Source organism: Symphalangus syndactylus, chromosome 13 (assembly GCF_028878055.3).
Source record: "Symphalangus syndactylus isolate Jambi chromosome 13, NHGRI_mSymSyn1-v2.1_pri, whole genome shotgun sequence".
NCBI classification, from domain to species: Eukaryota; Metazoa; Chordata; class Mammalia; order Primates; family Hylobatidae; genus Symphalangus; species Symphalangus syndactylus.
Genome location: NC_072435.2, coordinates 96,897,965 through 96,917,421, shown reverse-complemented (window position 1 = coordinate 96,917,421; position 19,457 = coordinate 96,897,965). Strand labels below are relative to the sequence as shown.

The 19,457-nt window shown below is 42.4% G+C and overlaps 1 non-coding gene and 1 pseudogene across 1 annotated transcript; both read right to left on the bottom strand.

Moving 5' to 3' along the window:
• Positions 1 to 4,542: 4,542 nt before the first annotated feature.
• Positions 4,543 to 4,799, bottom strand: LOC129459873 (small ribosomal subunit protein eS27-like; annotated as a pseudogene).
• Positions 4,800 to 18,736: 13,937 nt separating this feature from the next.
• LOC129461299 (U6 spliceosomal RNA) lies at positions 18,737 to 18,839 on the bottom strand. The gene has a single exon (XR_008650457.1). It is a non-coding gene; the product is annotated as a U6 spliceosomal RNA (small nuclear RNA).
• Between the last annotated feature and the right edge of the window lie 618 nt (positions 18,840 to 19,457).

Here is a 19,457-nt window from a genome sequence, read left to right as displayed (position 1 = left end):
CTCTGTCACCCAGGCTGGAGTGCATTGGCACGATCTCGGCTCACTACAAGCTCCGCCTCCAGGTTCACGCCATTCTCCTGCTTCAGCCTCCCGAGTAGCTGGGACTACAGGCGCCCGCCACCATGCCCGGCTAACTTTTGTATTTTTAGTAGAGACAGGGTTTCACTCTGTTAGCCAGGATGGTCTCGTTCTCCTGACCTCGTGATCTACCCGCCTCAGCCTCCCAAAGTGCTGGGATTACAAGCGTGAGCCACCTCGCCTGGCCTAGGTGCTTTGTATGTAGACGTTAAAGTCTGACGAGTTTCACTCTTGACCAATCCTTCATTTTGCAGAGGAATCTGAACTACAGAGTGGCTGGATGGCTTTCCCGATGATAACGGCAAACCTCACTATACAAGCAAAATCTACAGAGTCCTGGAAACAGTGAGTTTCCCCCCGATTCCACAGTGTTTGACTGAACTGGAGAGAGGTAGTCAGTTGGATCTGATCATGGAAGTATTTGAAAGCTAAGTTAAGAAATTCAAGCCTCATCCTTCATGAATTCAACAAACATTTATGGAACTCCAGTGTGGTAGCACTGGGGATACAGAGAAGAATAAGAAAGACGCTGCCCTTAAAAAGTTAGCCTTCTAAAATAGTAAATAACTGCTATTATTTAAATGTTCCTGTCAAAACTCATGTTCAAATGTAATTGCCAGTCGGGCACAGTGGCTCATGCCTGTAATGCCAACACTTTGGGAGGCGGAGGTGGGTGGATCACGGGGTCAGGAGTTTGAAACCAGCCTGGCCAATATGGTGAAACCCCATCTCTACTAAAAATACAAAAATTAGCTGGGCATGGTGATGGGCGCCTGTAATCCCAGCTACTTGGGAGGCTGAGGCAGGAGAATTGCTTGAACCTGGGAGGAGGAGGTTGCAGTGAGCTGAGATCACGCCATTGCACTCCAGCCTGGGTGACCTGGGTGACAGAGTGAGACTCCAACTCAAAAAAAAAAGTGTAATTGCCATTATAACAGTATTAAGAGGTGCTGTTAGCTGGGCACAGAGGCTCATGCCTGTAATCCCAGCACTTTGGAAGGCTGAGGCAGGAGGATCACTTGAGGCCAGGAGGACCCTTGGCAACATAGCAAGACCTTGCCTCAAAACAAAACAAAACAAAACAAAAAAGAGGTGCTTTCTCTTTTTTTTTTTTTTTTTTTTTTTGAGGTGGAGTCTTGCTCTGTTACCCAGGCTGGAGTGCAGTGGTGCGATCTCAGCTCACTGCAAGCTCCGCCTCCCAGGTTCACGCCATTCTCCTGCCTCAGCCTCCCGAGTAGCTGTGACTACAGGCACCCACCACCACGCCCGGCTAATTTTTTTGTATTTTTAGTAGAGACGGGGTTTCACGGTGTTAGCCAGGATGGTCTCAATCTCCTGACCTCGTGATCCGCCCGCCTCGGCTTCCCAAAGTGCTGGGATTACAGGCGTAAGAGGTGCTTTCTTTAAGAGGTAATTCAGTCACGAGAGCTCTGCCATCATAAATGGATTAATGCTATTATCTCAGGAGTGGGCTCCTGATAAAGGATGAATTCAGCTCTATCTCTCCTCTTGTTCTCATAAGCTTGCTTAACCTTCTGCCATGTTATGATGCAGCACAAAGGCCTCGCCAGAGGCAATGCCATGCTCTTGGACTGTCCAGTCTCCAGAACTGTGAGAAATTAATTTGTTTTCTTTATAAATTACCCAGCCTGTGGTATTCCATTATAGCAGCAGAAAACTGATTAAGATAGTAACCAACAATTATGAACATCCTTGGCAATGAGTTTTAAAGGTTTCCAATAGAGAAATTAACATGATATATTCTGTGAACATTTATTGAGTACCTAGTACAGGACAGACTTTATTAGATGCAAAGCAGTGTTCAAAGGTATTTGAGTGTGAGGAGAAATAGGCTACTGTCCAAGAGTAGGAGATAAAGGATGAATGAATAAGATTTGGTCACTATGAGGCCAGAGAAAGGCCCTCTGCATTAACCCATAGGTGGCAAGGAGAGGTAGAATTTGGCTCATTGAGCAGAGAAATAAGAAAGTTGTGAGAGTAAATCAGATTTTTAGAGTTGTGTTTGTTTTACTTTTTAGTTAGCAAAAAGATATGTTTGGTTTTAGACATATGAAGCTTGAGTGAATATCCCATAAAGAACTCTCTAGTAAGTAGTTGGAGATTCAGAACAGAAGCTTGAGAGAAAATCAGGACTGGAGAAAAAAGGGTTCATCAGACGTTTTTGTTCATAAGAATCCATTTTCTTTGGGAGGCTGAGGCAGGAGGATTGCTTGAGCCTTGGAGTTCAAAGCTGCAGTGAGCTATGATCATGCCATACATCCCAGCATGAGTGACAGAAGGAGACCCTGTCTCTTAAAAAAAAAAAAGAAAAAAAAAAAGCCAACAGTTCATTTTAATCACTGGTAAGTCAATAGGATTGATTGGGCAGTTTCAAGTTGTTGATTGGTTGGATATATTTCGTTTGCTTTTATTTATTTATTTAGAGACAGGGTCTCACTCTGTTGGTCAGGCTGGAGTGCAGTGGCATGATCACTCACTGGTGCAGCCTCAATCTCCCCAGCTCAAGTCATCTTCCTGCCTCATCCTCCCAAAGTGCTGGGACTACAGGCATGCACCACCATGCCTGGCTTTGTTTGCTTTTAAATAAAGTTCCAAAGCCTTTGCTTTCTGAGCTACAACTAACACAGTTATGTTTAATTATAACAATCGTTATGTTCACTTTTGGGACTCAGAAAACAATATCCAGCTGAGTATAGTGGCTTATGCTTGTAATCCAGCACTTTAGGAGGCTGAGGCAGGTGATTGCTTGAGGCCAGGAGTTCGAGATCAGCCTGGGTAACACAGCAAGACTCTGTCTCTACAAAAACAGAAACAAAATAGCCAGGCATGGTGGCATGTGCCTGTAATCCTAGCTACTTGAAGGCTGAGGCAGGAAGATCACTTGAGGCCAGGAGTTTGAGACCAGCCTGGCAACATAGTGAGACCCCGTCTCTACAAAAATATTTAGAAATTAGCTGGATGTGGTGGTGTAGTAGTTTCAGCTACTTGGGAGGCTGAGGTGAGAGGTTTGCTTGAACCTGGGAGGCTGAGGCTACAGTGAGCCGAGATCATGCCACTGCACTCCAGCCTGGGTGACAGAGTGAAACCCTGTCTCTTAAAAAAAAACACAATACCCCCAAAATGAAGGCCTCAGAAGCAAAACTTTTTCTCTTTCTCCTGATATTCTTTCAGTCCCATTCTCCCCAAAAACTATCCATAGAAACCAGAATCCCTCTTCTCAAGGCAGATCATAGAAATCAGAACCCTTTTTCCCCAAAGCCAGCCATGAAACCTAAAAAGATTACTTTTATTTTCCTTCTTTCTGTGTAAAAATTGGCCAAAAAAAAATTATCTGACCTATCTTCTTTGACTGTTGATCCTAAGACCCTCCATTCCAGAGAGGGTCCTGCCCCATAACCAGAAAAAAAAAAATACCCAGGGAGGCTGAAAACAATCTAGACACACAGGCATTTCTGGGTGTCCTACTCAGGCTATTAGCATTAGGTCATAACCTTTTTGTCCAATCACATTTCTACACCACTGTTCTAGTTTGTAAACCTAAACATTAAAGGACAATTTTCCCTGTATTTTTGGATCTTCATTCTAAAGTCTCCCGTGTATACATTTTAAATAAATCCGTATGTCTTTTCTGTTTTTGTTTTTCATTTATTTTATTTTATTCTTTAGAGACTGGGTCTTGCTATGTTTCCCAGGCTGGTCTCCAACTCCAGGCCTCAAACAATCCTCCTGCCTGAGCCTTCTGAGTTGCTGGGATTACAGATGTGCACCAACTGTCCCCAGTTGTTTTATGTATTTTCTTCAATTAATCTGCCTTTTTGTGGACTGATTTTTCAATACCCTTCGGAGGGCCAAAAGGAACCTTTCCTTTGGCCCCTACATCACAAAAGTCACCTAATTTCTTTTTCCTGACAGTGCAACATTAACAGCAAAAATGCCAGTAACCAAGTTTTTTTTTAAACTCCATTTTCCAAGTCCTATTGTAGTATATTTTATCATGCAAGTGTTCACTTTTTAAAATGTATTAGCTAACTTCAACTTCAGAAACAACAGCTGTCCTATAGCCTACAAAATTTGACCAACTATATAAACAGTTATAGTTAATGCATAGCTGGGTAGTTTAAGTTCCTCTAAAAAATTATGTAACAAATAATTTAATTTTTAATTTTTTGAAGTTTTTTTTTTTTTAATAATAGATACTGGGTTTCACCATGTTGCCCAGGCTGGTCTTGAATTCCCAGACTCAAGTGACCCTCCTGCCTCAGCCTCTCAAAGTGCTGGAATTACAGGCATGAGCCACCTCCCAGGCTCAAGTGATTCTTTCCACCTTAGCCTCCCAAATAGCTGGGACTACAGATGTGTGCCAACACACCTGGCTAATTTTTTTTTTTAATCCAAAATGTGTTTATTGAGATGGTTTTCCACTCATCTTGATTCAGAGTGTTTTTAGTGCTGCTTCCTCCTAAAGGAACATCATTCTGTAAGCCTTGCTTTTCCTCTTGTAGGCTAGCAGTGGACAGTAGAGCAGCCAAAACACAAAACTACTGTTTGTGCATGCTAAAGACCATGGTGATTTTATAGCATCCTGGGCATTTCACATCCATGAAGTAGGAACTGGGGCTCTGCACCAGGCGTTTCCTCTTGTGTTTCCTCTCCTCTTCTGAAGAGGGATGAAGGAGATCCTTTGCAAGAGGCATGTTCTCGTGGGTAGGTCATCACTGCCAGAAAGGATTTTTTACTTTTTTTTTTTTTTTTTTTTTTTTTGAGACAGAGTCTCACTTTGTCACCTAGGCTGGAGTGCAGTGGCACGATCTCGGCTCACTGCAAGCTCCGCCTCCCAGATTCACATCATTCTCCTGCCTCAGCCTCCCGAGTAGCTGGGAATACAGGCAGCCGCCACTACGCCCGGCTAATTTTTTGTATTTTTAGTAGAGACAGGGTTTCACCGCGATAGCTAGGATGGTCTCGATCTCCTGACCTCGTGATCCGCCCGCCTCAGCCTCCCAAAGTGCTGGGATTACAGGCGTGAGCCACCGTGCCTGGCCTTACTTTTTTTTTTTTTTTTTTTGAGATAGAGCTTGGCTCTTGTTGCCCCAGGCTGGAGTGCAATGGCACACACAATCTTGGCTCACCACAACCTCCACCTCCCAGGTTCAAGCGATTCTCCTGCCTCCCCCTCCCAAGTAGCTGGGCTTACAGGCATGCGCCACCATACCCAGCTAATTTTGTATTTTTAGTAGAAACAGAGTTTCTTTATGTTGGTCAGGCTGGTCTCGAACTCCTGACCTCAGGTGATCTGCCAGCCTCAGCCTCCCAAAGTGCTGGGATTACAGGCATGAGCCACTGTGCCAGGTGACTTTTTTTTTTTTTTTTGAGATGGAGTCTCATTCTGTTGCCCAGGCTGGAGTACAGTGGGGCAATCTTGGCTCACTGCAACCTCCACCTTCTGTGTTCAAGTGATTCTTCTGCCTCAGCCTGCCAAGTTACTGGGATTACTAGGAGCACGCCACCACGCCCAGCTAATTTTTGTATTTTTAGTAGAGACGGGGTTTCACCATATTGGCCAGGCTGGTCTTGAACTTCTGACCTCGTGATCCACCCACCTCAGCCTCCCAAAGTACTGGGATTACAGGCATGAGCCACTGTGCCTGGCCGATTTTTAAATTTTTCATACAGATAAGCTTTCATCATGTTGCCCATGCTGGTCTCAAACTCTTGGGCTCAAGTGATCCACCCTCTTTAGCCTCACAAAATGCTGGGATTACAGACGTGAGCCACTGCTCCCAGGCATCAAAGTTTCTTTATCAAAGGATGAGTTGGGCCCCCTTTTGGCTCTCTCTTGCCCTCTCTTTGCCCTTCCACCATGGGATAACACAGAATAAGGCCCTTGCCAGATGTCAGCTTCTCAGTCTTGGACTTCCCAGCTTCCCGAATCATAAGCCAATACATTTCTGTTTATTATGTATAAGAAATAAATTAAAACAAAAATACAAATTTAGGTCACGGGCCAGGCGCAGGAGTTCGAGACCAGTCTGGCCAACGTGGTGAAACCCTGTCTGTAGTAAAAAAACAAAAATTAGCCAGGCATGGTGACACGTGCCTATAATCCCAGCTATTCAGGAGGCTGAGGCAGGAAAATCACTTGAATCTGGGAGGCGGAGGTTGCAGTGAGCCGAGATCATGCCATTGCACTCCAGCCTGGGCAATAGAGTGAGACTCCGTCTCAAAAAAAAAAAAAAAAAATTTAGGTCACAGACAGATCCTTTGAGATTCTGATAGAGGTTCCAGACTGTCTTTCTGAGAAAAGAATGCATGGGCCAGGTGCGGTGGCTCACACCTGTAATTCCAGCACTTTGCGGGGGCCGAGGCAGGTGGATCATGAGGTCAGGAGTTTGAGACAAGCCTGACAAACATGTTGAAACCCCATCTCTACTAAAAATACAAAAATTAGCCGGGTGTGGTAGTGCACGAGCCTGTAATCCCAGCTACTCGGGAGACTGAGGCAGGAGAATTGCTTGAACCCAGGAGGCAGAGGTTGCAGTGAGCCGAGATCACGCCATTGCACTCTAGCCCGGGTGACAGAGCAAGAGTCCATCTCAAAAAAAAAAAAAAAAAAATGCATGTACACACAGAGATAAAATTCTGAAAATAATTTTGATAGGTGTGCAGGCTCCCAGAAGTCTACTGTGAATTAACAGAATGTCAGGTTAAGAACCATTTGTCTCGACAAAATAAATAAGTTTAACCAAAGAACTGTAATACCTGTTACTGAAAACTCAAAAACATTGAAAAAAATTTATATATATATGTATCTCACTCTGTTGTCCAGGCTGGAGTGCGATGGCACAATCTCAGCTCACTGCAACCTCTGCCTCCTGGGTTCAAGCAATTCTCTTGCCTCAGCCTCCCGAGTAGCTGAGACTACACACACCACCACGCCGGCTAATTTTAGTATTTTTAGTAGAGATGTGGTTTCGCCATGTTGGCCAGGCTGAACTCGAAATCCTGACCTCAGGTGATCCACCCACCTCGGCCTCCCAAAGTGTTGGGATTACAGGCATGAGCCACCACTCCTGGCCTATATAATATTGTTTTTTAAGTTTTTTTGTTTGTTTTTGTTTTTTCAGACAAGGTCTCTCTCTGTTTCCCATGCTGGAATGCAGTGGTGCGATCACAGCTCACTGCAACCTTGACTTTCTGAACTCAATCGATCCTCTCACCTCAGCCTTCTGAGTAGCTAGGATTATAGGTGTGTGCCACCATGCCCAGCTAATTTTTGTAATTTTTTTTTTTTTTTTTTGAGAGGGAGTCTCACTCTGTCACCCAGGCTGGAGTGCCATGGCATGATCTCGGCTCACTACAACCACCGTCTCACAAGTTCAAGTGATTATCCCACCTCAGCCTCTCAAGTATCTGGGACTACAGGCGCATGCAACCACGCCTGGCTAATTTTTGTATTTTTAGTAGAGATGGGGTTTCACTATGTTGGCCAGGCTGGTCTCGAACTCCTGACTTCGTGATCCGCCTGCCTTGGCCTCCCAAAATGTTGGGATTATAGGCGTGAGCCACCGCGCCCAGCCTAATTTTTTTTTTTTTTTTTAATAGTTACGGGGTTTTACCATGTTACCCAGGCTGGTCTCAAACTCCTGGGTTCAAGCGATCCACCCGCCTTGGCCTACCAAAATGCTGAGATTACCGGCATAAACTGCTGTGCATGGCCCATAAATGTTGTTAAGATGACAGCACTTCCTGCTGTGGTTTGAACGTAGGTATCCCTCCAAAATTCATATGTTGGAATTCAACACGGTACCCTTCTCTCGACCTTATCTATGGGGGATATGTTTCAAGACTCCCAGTGGATGCCTGAAACTGCAGATAGTATCAAACCATATGTGATGACAATGCCCTGGAGCGCCCAGGACTAGATCTCTTCACTTCTGATTACTAAGAGTATTGCATCCGAATACAAAGCATGGAAGTCGGAAAATGAGTAGTATGGAAGGGAGGGTTGGAAAAAGCAAAGGCTTCTTTTTGGCATATCAGAATTGCCAGGATCACTACTCTTGCATTTTGGGGTGATTTTCTTTTCTTTTTTTTTTTCTTTTGAGACGGAGTTTCGCTCTTGTTGTACAGGCTGGAGTACAATGGTGCAATCTTGCTCACTACAACCACCACCTCCTGGGTTCAGGTGATTCTCCTGCCTCTGCCTCCCTAGTAGCTGGGATTACAGGCATGCGCCACCACATGCAGCTTATTTATTTATTTATTTATTTATTTATTTTTGCGAGATAGAGTGTTGCTCTGTTGCCCAGGCTGGAATGCAGGGCATGATCTCGGCTCACTGTAACCTCCGCCTCTGGGGTTCAAGTGATTCTCCTTACTCAGCCTCCCAAGTAAACAGATTACAGGCACACACCACCAAGCCCAGCTAATTTTTGTATTTTTAGTAGTGACGGGGTTTCATCAGGTTGACCAGGCTGGTCTTGAACTCCTGACCTCATGATCTGCCCACCTCGGCCTCCCAAAGTGCTGGGATTACAGGCATGAGCCACCACGTCCCACCAATTTGGTATTTTTAGTAGAGACGGGGTTTCACCACATCGGTCAGGCTGTTCTCAAACTCCTGACCTCAGGTGATCCACCTGAAGTGTTGGGATTACAGGCATGAGCCACTGCGCCCAGGCTGGGGTGATTATTAAGTAAAACAAGAGTTACTTGAACACAAGCACTGTAATACTGTGACAGTTGATTTGATAACTGAGATGGCTACTAAGTGACTAGCAGGTGGGTAGCATATACCACAGGGATATGCTGAACAAAGGGATAAAATTAACATCCAAGACAGCACAGAGCAGGATGGTGTGAGATTTTAACATGCTACACAGAATAGCAAGAAATTTAAAACTTATGAATTATTTCTGGAATTTTCAATTTAATATTTTTGGACTGAGGTGGACCATGGGTAAGTGAAACCTCGAAAAGTTCACCACAGATAAAGGGAAACTACTCTATTTATGTGACAGTATTAAGAGGTAGGACTTCTAGTGAAGGAATGAACTCATGAGGGCTCTGACCTCATGTATGGATTAGTACTCTTTTTAAAAAGGTTGAAGGGGGCCGAGCATGGTGGCTCACGCCTGTAATCCCAGCACTTTGGGAGGCCGAGGCAGGTGGATCACGAGGTCAGGAGGTTGAGACCATCCTGGCCAACATGGTGAAACCCCATCTCTACTAAAAGTACAAAAATTAGCCAGGTGTGGTGGCACGTGCCATAGTCCCAGCTACTTGGGAGGCTGAGGCAGGAGAATCACTTGAACCTGGGAGGTGGAGGTTGCAGTGAGCCAAGATCTCGCCATTGCACTCCAGCCTGCTGACAGAGTGAGACTCCATCTCGGAAAAAAAGGTCGAAAGGAGTGCTCAATGCCTTTTGTCCTTCAACCATATGAGAAAGGACCAAGAGGCGCCATCTTGGAAGCAGATAACAATCTTTACCAAGCACCAAATCTGCTAGTGTGTTGATCTTGGACTTCCCAGCTCTAGAACTATGATAAATAAATTTCTATTGTTTATAAATTACTCAGTCTAAGGTATTTTGTTATAGTAGCAGGAACAAGCTAAGACATTTCCCAAATTAATCTACAGATTCAATGTAATCCCTATAAAAATTCCAACTGCCTTTTTTTTTTTTTTTGCAGAAATGAATAAACTGATTCTAAAATTCACATGGAAATGGAAGGGACCCAGAATAGCCAAGACAAAGTAGGAAAAGAACAAAGTTGGAGGACTCACACTTCCTAATTTTAAAACCTACTACAAAGCTACAACAATCAACAGCTGCTTTGGGAGGCTAAGGTGGGAGGATCAATCAAGGCCAGGAGTTTAAGACCAGCCTGGGTGACATAGTGAGGCTCCATCTCTGCAAAAAATTAAAAAATTAGTCAGGGATGGTGTTGCACACTCATAGTCCTGGCTATTCAGGAGACTGAGGTAGGGGGATTGCTTGAGTCCAGGAGTTTGAGGCTACAGTGAGCTATGATTGCATCATCACACTCCAGTCTGGGCAACAGAGTGATGCTCTGTCTCAAAATTAAAAAAAAAAAAATCAACACGGTATGTGTGGTACTGGCACAAAGATAAACATATACATCAATGGACTAGAATTGATAATTCAGAGGTTGGGCACAGTAGCTCATGCCTGTAATCCCAGCACTTTGGGAGGCCGAGGTGGGTGGATCACTTGAGGCCAGGAGCTTGAGATCAGCCTGGCCAACATGGTGAAAACCCGTTTCTACTAAAAATACAAAAATTAGCCAGGCATGGTTGTGTGCACCTGTAATGCCAGCTACTTGGGAGGCTGAGGCATGAGAATCACTTGAACCCAGAAGGTGAAGGTTGCAGTGAGCTGAGATTGTGTCCCTGTACTCCAGCCTGGGCAACAGAGGGAGACTCTGTCTCAGAAAAAAAAAAAAAAAAGAGAGAATTCAGAATAAATTTGTAATGTAGTAATGCGAAATGAATACTGACTTTTTTTGTAAAATTAGTTAAAATTATTTAAAAAAAAAAAAAGATGGGCCAAGTGTGGTGGCTCACCTCTGCAATGCCAGCAGCACTTTGGGAGGCCAAGGCAGGCAGATCACTTGAGCTCAGAAGTTTGAGACCAGCCTTGGCAACATGGTGAAACCCTGTCTCTACTAAAAATACAAAAATTATCTGGGTGTGGTGGTACACACCTGTAGTTCCAGCTACTCAGAAGACTAGGTGGGAGGATCACTTGAGCCCAGGAGGCAGAGGTTGTAGTGAGCTGAGATTATGCCACTGCACTTCAGCCTAAGTGACAGAGCAAGACCCCATCTCAAAAGAAAAAAAAAAAAAAGGGAAAAAAGAAAAAAAGAGGCTGGGTGCAGTGGCTCACACCTGTAATCCCAGCACTTTGGGAGTCCAAGGTGGGTGGATCACCTGAGGTCAGGAGTTCAAGACCAGCTTGGCCAAAATGGTGAAGCCCTGTCTCTACTAAACGTACAAAAAATTAGCCAGGCATGGTGGCAGGCGCCTGTAATCCCAGCTACTTGGGAGGAAGAGGCAGGAGAATCACTTGAACCTGGGAGGTGGAGGTTGTGGTGAGCCGAGCTAGCACCACTGCATTCCAGCTTGGGCAACAGAGTGAGACTCCATCTCAAAAAAAAAAAAAAAAAAAAAAATTAGCCGGGCGTGGTGGCACACACATGTAGTCCCAGCTACTTGGGAGGCTGAGGCAGGAGAATCGATTGAGCCCAGGAGGTGGAAGTTGCAGTGAGTGGAGATTGTGCCACTACACTTCAGCCTGGGTGACAGAGAGAGACTCTGTCTCAAAAAAAAAAAAAAAAAGAAAAAGAAAAGAAAAGAAAAAAGAAACATATTATCTATGATCAATTGATTTTTGACAAGGTGTGAAGACCATTTAATGGAGAAAGTCTACTTTCTTCAACAAAAGGTGCCAGGACAACTGGATATTCACATGCCAGGGTTTGTTTTGTTTTGTGAGACAGAGTCTTTCTCTGTCACCCAGGCAGGAGTGCAGTGGTGCAATCTTGGCTTACTGCAACCTCCACCTCCCAAGTTCAAGTGATTCTCCTGCCTCAGCCTCCCAAGTAGATGGGATTACAAGCATGCAACACCACACCTGGCTAATTTTTGTATTTTTAGTAGAGACAGGTTTCACCATGTTGGCCAGCCTGGTTTCAAACTCCTGGCCTCAAGTGATCTGCCTGCCTTGCCCTCCCAAAGTACCGGGATTACAGGCATGAGCCACCCAAGCCTGGCCAAGCAAATGAATTTGGATCCATATTTCACATGATTTGCAAAAATCAACCCAAAATAGAGAAAGATCAAAATGTAAGAGCTAAAACAATAAAACTCCTAGAAGAAAATATAACTGTAAATCTTTGTGAGCTTGGGTTAGGCAATGGTTTCTCAGATATGGTACCAAAAGCACAAGCTACAAAAGAAAAAAGTAGATTTTTTTTTTGAGAGAGAGAGTCTTGCTCTGTTGCCCAGGCTGGAGTGCAGTGGCACAATCTTGGCTCACTGCAACCTCCACCTCCTGGGCTCAAGTGATTCTCCTGCCTCAGCCTCCTGGGTAACTGGGATTACAGGTGTGCACCACCACACCTGGCTAATTTTTGTATTTTTAGCAGAGACGGAGTTTCGCCATGTTGGCCAGGCTGGTCTTGAACTCTTGACCTCAGGTGGTTCACCCATCTCGGCCTTTCAAAGTGCTAGGATTGCAGGCATGGGCCACCACACCCAGCTGAAAAAAAAATAGATAACTTGTATGTCTTAGTCCATTTTGTGTTGTTATAAAAGAATTTCACAGATTGAGTAATTTATAAAGAAGAAAAAATTACTTCTCGAAATTCTGGAGGCTGGGAAGTCCAACATCAAGGTGCCTGCATCCTGTAAGGGCCTTCTTGCTCTGTCATCCCATGGCAGAAGGTGGAAGGGCAAGAGAGCACTCTTGAGTGAAAGGGTGGAACTCGCTTTCATAACAAACTTATTCTAGTGATAACAAACCCACTCCTTTGATAACAACATGAATTCATTCATGAGGATAAAGCCCTCATGATCTAATCACCTCATAAATGTCCCACTTCTCAATAGTGTGGCATTGGGGATCATGTTTCCAACACATGAACTTTGGAGGACACATTCAAACCGGAGCACTGGACTTCAACAAAATTAAAAACTTTTGGCCAGGCGTGGTGGCTCAAGCCTATAATCCCAGCACTTTGGAAGGCCGAGGCAGGTGGATCACGAGGTGAGGAGATCGAGACCATCCTGGCTAACACGGTGAAACCCCGTCTCTACTAAAAATATAAAAAAATTAGCCGGGCGTGTTGGCGGGCGCCTGTAGTCCCAGCTACTCAGGAGGCTGAGGCAGGAGAATGGCGTGAACCCAGGAGGTGGAGCTTGCAGTGAGTCGAGATTGTGCCACTGCACTCCAGCCTGGGCAACAGAGCAAGACTCTATCTCAAAAAAACAAACAAACAAAAATTAAAAACGTTTGCTTGTCAAAGGCCATGCTCAACAAAGTGAAAAAACTCACAGAATGGGAGAAATTATTTGTAAATCATAAATCTGATAAGGATCTAGTACACAGAATATATAAAGAACTTTTACAACTCAACAATAGAAAGATAAATAATCCAATTAAAAGATGATCAAAAGATGTGAATAGACATTTCTCCAAAGAAGAAATACATATGTCCAATAAACGTGAAAAGATTTTCAAAATCATTAGTTTTTATCAGCAAAATTCAAATCAAAACCATGATGCAAACTACCTACGAGGATGGCTATAATTTAAAAAGTGGAAAATAAGTGATGGTGAGAATGTGGAAAAAACAGAACCCAGAGGCATTACTGGTGTGAATGTACAATGGCATAGCCACCATGGGAAATAGTTTGGTAGTTCTTCAAAAAGTTAAACATACATATGACCCACCAATTCCACTCCTAGGTATATACCCAAGAGAACTGAAAACATATGTACCCACAAAAACTTGTGCAGAGATGTTAATAGCATCTTTATTCAAATAGCCAAAAAGTGAAAACAACCCAATGTCCACTAACTTATGAATGGATAAACAAATTGTGGTATATTCATATAACAGAATATTATTCAGCCATAAAAAGGAATGACATATTGATACATGCTACAATATGGATGAACCTTGAAAACATTATGCCAAATAAGCCAAACACACAAGAATAAATACTGTATGATCCTACTTATATGAACTACCTAGATTAGGCAAATTCATAGAGAAAGAAAGTAGATTAGAGGTTACCAGAGGCAGGAATTTGGGGCAAGGACTACAGAATTATTAATGGGTATAGACTCTATTCAGGGTGCTGAAAATGTTCTGGTGTTAGATAGCGGTGATAGTTGCAAACCTTGTGAATCTACTAAAAACCACTGAACTGTACATTTAAAAATGGTGAGTTATGGTATGTGAATTGTATCTTCACTGAAAAAATAACAACCTTTAGTCTAAAGAGAAATTCTGCTTTGTTGGCAAAATACATGTCATTAAAAGAAAACATGTTTGAAACACTATACATATCCTGATTTGGGAAACAACACACCTAGTTATGATCTCAAATTGCTCCTAAATTTAAAATACAATTATAAATATACATAGTTATAAGCCCTTATGAAGCCTATATTATACTTATATATTTATACTTATTATGGGTTTCTTCTTTGTAGAATAAAATCTGAACAACAGAATGTAACTTCCAATAGGCAATGGAACACACATAAATGCTAAGTTCTTAACTTTGGAAACTACAGCAAATACTTGAGGCATAGTCATGTATTTGAAAAGAAATTTATGAAATGTATAGATCATGGCTCACTTACAAAAGACATCATAATTTAGTTATTCCAGGCCAAGTTAAATTATCAAATTTGCTGTCCTGGCTTTGTTGTCTAGCTTGTTTTTACTTCTTTATGTGTAATTCAGGTGGCTGAAATTGAGGATTTTTCTGGCTTTAAAATTCTGAGCTTATTTGATCTTATTGTGACTTATAGTCAAAGGAGTTTTTGAATTATTTTATTTGCTCGAACTGCATTAAAACAGTCACATTTTAAAATTTAGTGATTCCTGGACCATAAGATCTGAAAAGGATGAAACTGCCCACTCAGCTTTTAGTAAACTGACCAATTGACCTGATTCTAGTAAGAATTAGTCTGAAACAACACCACCACCTGGTGGCTTCTCTTCAAATATCACAATTTCCTTGAAGATGATGGTTTGGCCTCTTGTATCAAATTAGGACAAGTGCTTCAGTTATGACTATCTTTGGAAACAAGTTTAATCATATTGCAGAATATATGCTCAAGAACTAAACTAATATTTATGGCCTTGGCCCCAAAAACTTATTTTGTAATTTAAATATTTGTTTAATGGCCATGTACAAGAACAAAATAGTGAACAAATAGACAAAAATACTTGCATTCATAGATCTTACATTCTAGTGGATGTAAGACAATAAATAATCAGCATAATAAGCAAGTAAATTATAATCTGTTTGGTGAGAAGTTGTATTAAATCATCAGGCTAAGGGTAGGTTGCAATTTTTTTTAAATTATACTTTAAGTTCTAGGGTACATGTGCACAACGTGCAGGTTTGTTACATATGTATAAATGTGCCATGTTGGTGTGCTGCACCCATTAACTCGTCATTTACATTAGGTATATCTCCTAATGCTATCCCTCCTCCCTCCCCTCACCCCATGACAGGTCTCGGTGTGTGATGTTCCCCTTCCTGTGTCCAAGTGTTCTCATTGTTCAATTCCCACCTATGAGTGAGAACATGTGGTGTTTGGTTTATTGTCCCTGTGATAGTTTGCTGAGAATGATGGTTTCCAGCTTCATCCATGTCCCTACAAAGGACATGAACTCATCCTTTTTTATGGCTGCATAGTATTCCATGGTGTGTATGTGCCACATTTTCTTTTTTTTTTTTTTTTTTTTTTTGAGACGGAGTCTTGCTGTGTCACCCAGGCTGGAGTGCAGTGGCGCGATCTCGGCTCACTGCAAGCTCCGCCTCCCGGGTTCAGGCCATTCTCCTGCCTCAGCCTCCCGAGGAGCTGGGACTACAGGCGCCCGCCAACACGCCCGGCTAATTTTTTGTATTTTTAGTAGAGACGGGGTTTCACCGTGTTAGCCAGGATGGTCTCGATCTCCTGACCTCGTGATCCACCCGCCTCGGCCTCCCAAAGTGCTGGGATTACAGGCTTGAGCCACCGCGCCCGGCGTATGTGCCACATTTTCTTAATCCAGTCTATCATTGATGGACATTTGGGTTGGTTCCAAGTCTTTGCTATTGTGAATAGTGCTGCAATAAAGATACATGTGCATGTGTCTTTATAGCAGCATGATTTATAATCCTTTGGGTATATACCCAGTAATGGGATGGCTGGGTCAAATGGTATTTCTAGTTCGAGATCCTTGAGGAATCGTCACACTGTCTTCCACAATGGTTGAACTAGTTTACAGTGTAAAAGTGTTCCTATTTCTCCACATCCTCTCCAGCACCTGTTGTTTCCTGACTTTTTAATGATTGCCATTCTAACTGGTGTGAGATCATTGTGGTTTTGATTTGCATTTCTCTGATGGCCAGTGATGATGAGCATTTTTTCATGTGTCTTTTAGCTGCATAAATGTCTTCTTTTGAGAAGTGTCTGTTCATATCCTTTGCCCACTTTTTGATGGGATTGTTTTTTTCTTGTAAATTTGTTTGAGTTCTTTGTAGATTCTGGATATTAGCCCTTTGTCAGATAAGTAGATTGCAAAAATTTTCTCTCATTCTGTAGGTTGCCTGTTCACTCTGATGGTAGTTTCTTTTACTGTGCAGAAGCTCTTTAGTTTAATTAGATCCCATTTGTCAATTTTGGCTTTTGTTGCCATTGCTTTTGGTGTTTTAGACATGAAGTCCTTCCCCATGCCTATGTCCTGAATGGTATTGCCTAGGTTTTCTTCCAGGGCTTTTATGGTTTTAGGTCTAATATTTAAGTCTTTAATCCATTTTGAATTAGTTTTTGTACAAGGTGTAAAGAAGGGATCCAGTTTCAGCTTTCTACATATGGCTAGCCAGTTTTCCCAGCACCATTTATTAAACAGGGAATCCTTTCCCCATTTCTTGTTTTTGTCAGGTTTGTCAAAGATCAGATGGTTGTAGATGTGTGGTATTATTTCTGAGGGCTCTGTTCTGTTCCAGTTGTCTATATCTCTGTTTTGGTACCAGTACCATGCTGTTTTGGTTACTGTAGCCTTGTAGTATAGTTTGAAATCAGGTAGTGTGATGCCTCCAGCTTTGTTCTTTTGGCTTAGGATTGACTTGGCAATGTGGGCTCTTTTTTGCTTCCATATGAACTTTAAAGTAGTTTTTTCCAATTCTGTGAAGAAAGTCATTGGTAGCTTCATGGAGATGGCATTGAATCTATAAATTACCTTGGGCAGTATGGCCATTTTCACAATATTGATTCTTCCTATCCATGAGCATGGAATGTTCTTCCATTTGTTTGTGTCCTCTTTTATTTCATTGAGCAGTGGTTTGTAGTTCTCCTTGAAGAGGTCCTTCACATCCCTTGTAAGTTGGATTCCTAGGTATTTTATTCTCTTTGAAGAAAACTGACACAAGACAAGGATGCCCTCTCTCACCACTCCTATTCAACATAGTGTTGGAAGTTCTGGCCAGGGCAATCAGGCAGGAGAAAGAAATAAAGGGTATTCAATTAGGAAAAGAGGAAGTCAAATTGTCCCTGTTTGCGGATGACATGATTGTATATTTAGAAAACCCCATCATCTCAGCTCAAAAATCTCCTTAAGCTGATGAGCAACTTCAGCAAAGTCTCAGGATACAAAATCAATGTGCAAAAATCACAAGCATTCTTATACACCAATAACAGACAAATAGCCAATTCATGGTTGCAATTTTTAAACAGGATGACATTTGAAGTGAGATCAATTCTACATGGTTGTCTAAAGAAAAAATTCTAAAGACTTTAAAGAAAAAAATTCCAAAGACTTACAATCTAAACATTTAGTTTTGACCAGGTGCGGTGGCTTATGCCTATAATCCTAACACTTTGGGAGGCTGAGGCAGGAGGATCACTTGAGTCTAAGAAGTCAAGCTCAGCCTGGGCAACATAATGGGACCCCATTTCTACAAACAAATTAAAAATTTTTTAATTTGCGGCTGGGCGCAGTGGCTCACGCCTGTAATCCCAGCACTTTGGGAGCCCGAGGCGGGCGGATCACGAGGTCAGGAGATCGAGACCATCCTGGCTAACATGGTGAAACTCCGTCTCTACTAAAAATACAAAAAATTAGCCGGGCGAGGTGGCAGGCGCCTGTAGTCCCAGCTACTCTGGAGGCTGAGGCAGGAGAATGGCCTGAACCCTGGGGGGGTGGAGCCTGCAGTCAGCAGAGATCATGCCACTGCACTCCACCCTGGGCGACAGCGAGACTCCGTCTCAAAAAAAAAAAAAAAAATTTTTTTTTAAATTTGCTTTTCACGCCTGTAGTCCCAGTTACTTGTGAGGCTGAGCTGGGAGAATCGCTTGAGCCCTGGAGGTCTAGGCTGACATGAGCCATGATGACACTACTGTACTCCAGCCTAGGTGACAAAGTGAGACCCTATCTCAAATAAATAAATACATAAATAAATGAAAACCAAACATTTAGTTTTAATTCTAGCACGACGCTATAATTCTACTTCCTCAAAGACTTCATTTTAATAAGCAGGAAACTATAATGCTAGGTCAATATTAATAGGAATGACTACATTTTGAAAAGCAACACTGCCCCAAAGATATGTATCTTTCCTACAGAGTAATGGCTGTCATTAGATAGAATCATAAAATATACAGGAAATGGCAGTTTTGTTATTTTATTTTCCAACACCTTATCATGACCTTTATGCATTTGTGTTCCTATAAAAGTAGGAACTTTGCTCTGGTCATAAATTGAGAGAAGCAGTGGTGGAGGTGGGATGTAATCACCAATAAAGATTAGCTAAGTTTCTCTTGGCTATTTATGGCTTTGTTAATTATAAATTTGTCTCAACACTTTTATTCCTTTTTTAAATTTTTTAAAATATGGAACGCTTCAATTTGCATGTCATTCTTGTGCAGAGGCCATGCTAATCTTCCTTGTATTCTTCAATTTTAGTATATGTGCTGCTGAAACAAGCTCTCAGTACTTTTTTAAAAAACCTTGAGTATTATGTGTTGATAACTATTCTATTTCGTGTGTGTTGGCTCATTAAATCTCTTTATTCAATGTCTCAACACTTTATTTATCCATTTATTAGCGAAAAGATCTTGCTCTGTTGCCCTACCTAGATTGTAGTGGCTTGATCATAGCTCACAGCAGCCTCGAACTTCTGGGCTCAAGCGATCTGTCTGCCTCAGCCTCCTAAGTAGCCAGGACCATAGGTGTGTGTCACCAGGCCTGGCTAATGACAAAAATAATTTTCTTTTTGTAGATACGGGGTCTCATTATATTGCCCAGCTGGTCTTGAACTGCTGACCTCAATCTATCCTTCCGCCTCAATCCAAAGTGCTAGGATTACAGGCAGGAGCCATTGCTCTGGCCTTTGTTTTGTTTTCAATGCCTGTAGGGAATTAGGTCAGTTCTTTACTAACAAAGCAAAGCATTATATGGTCAAATTTTGAAAAATAAGATTTTTTGATCAAAATGCCTAATGGGTCTTTTTTAGTCTTTATTACACTGTTATTTCCACAGTGACTTGTAATTAGGTGCTTAATATAGATTCTGAAAGGCTGTCAATACATTTAAATTTGTATATAG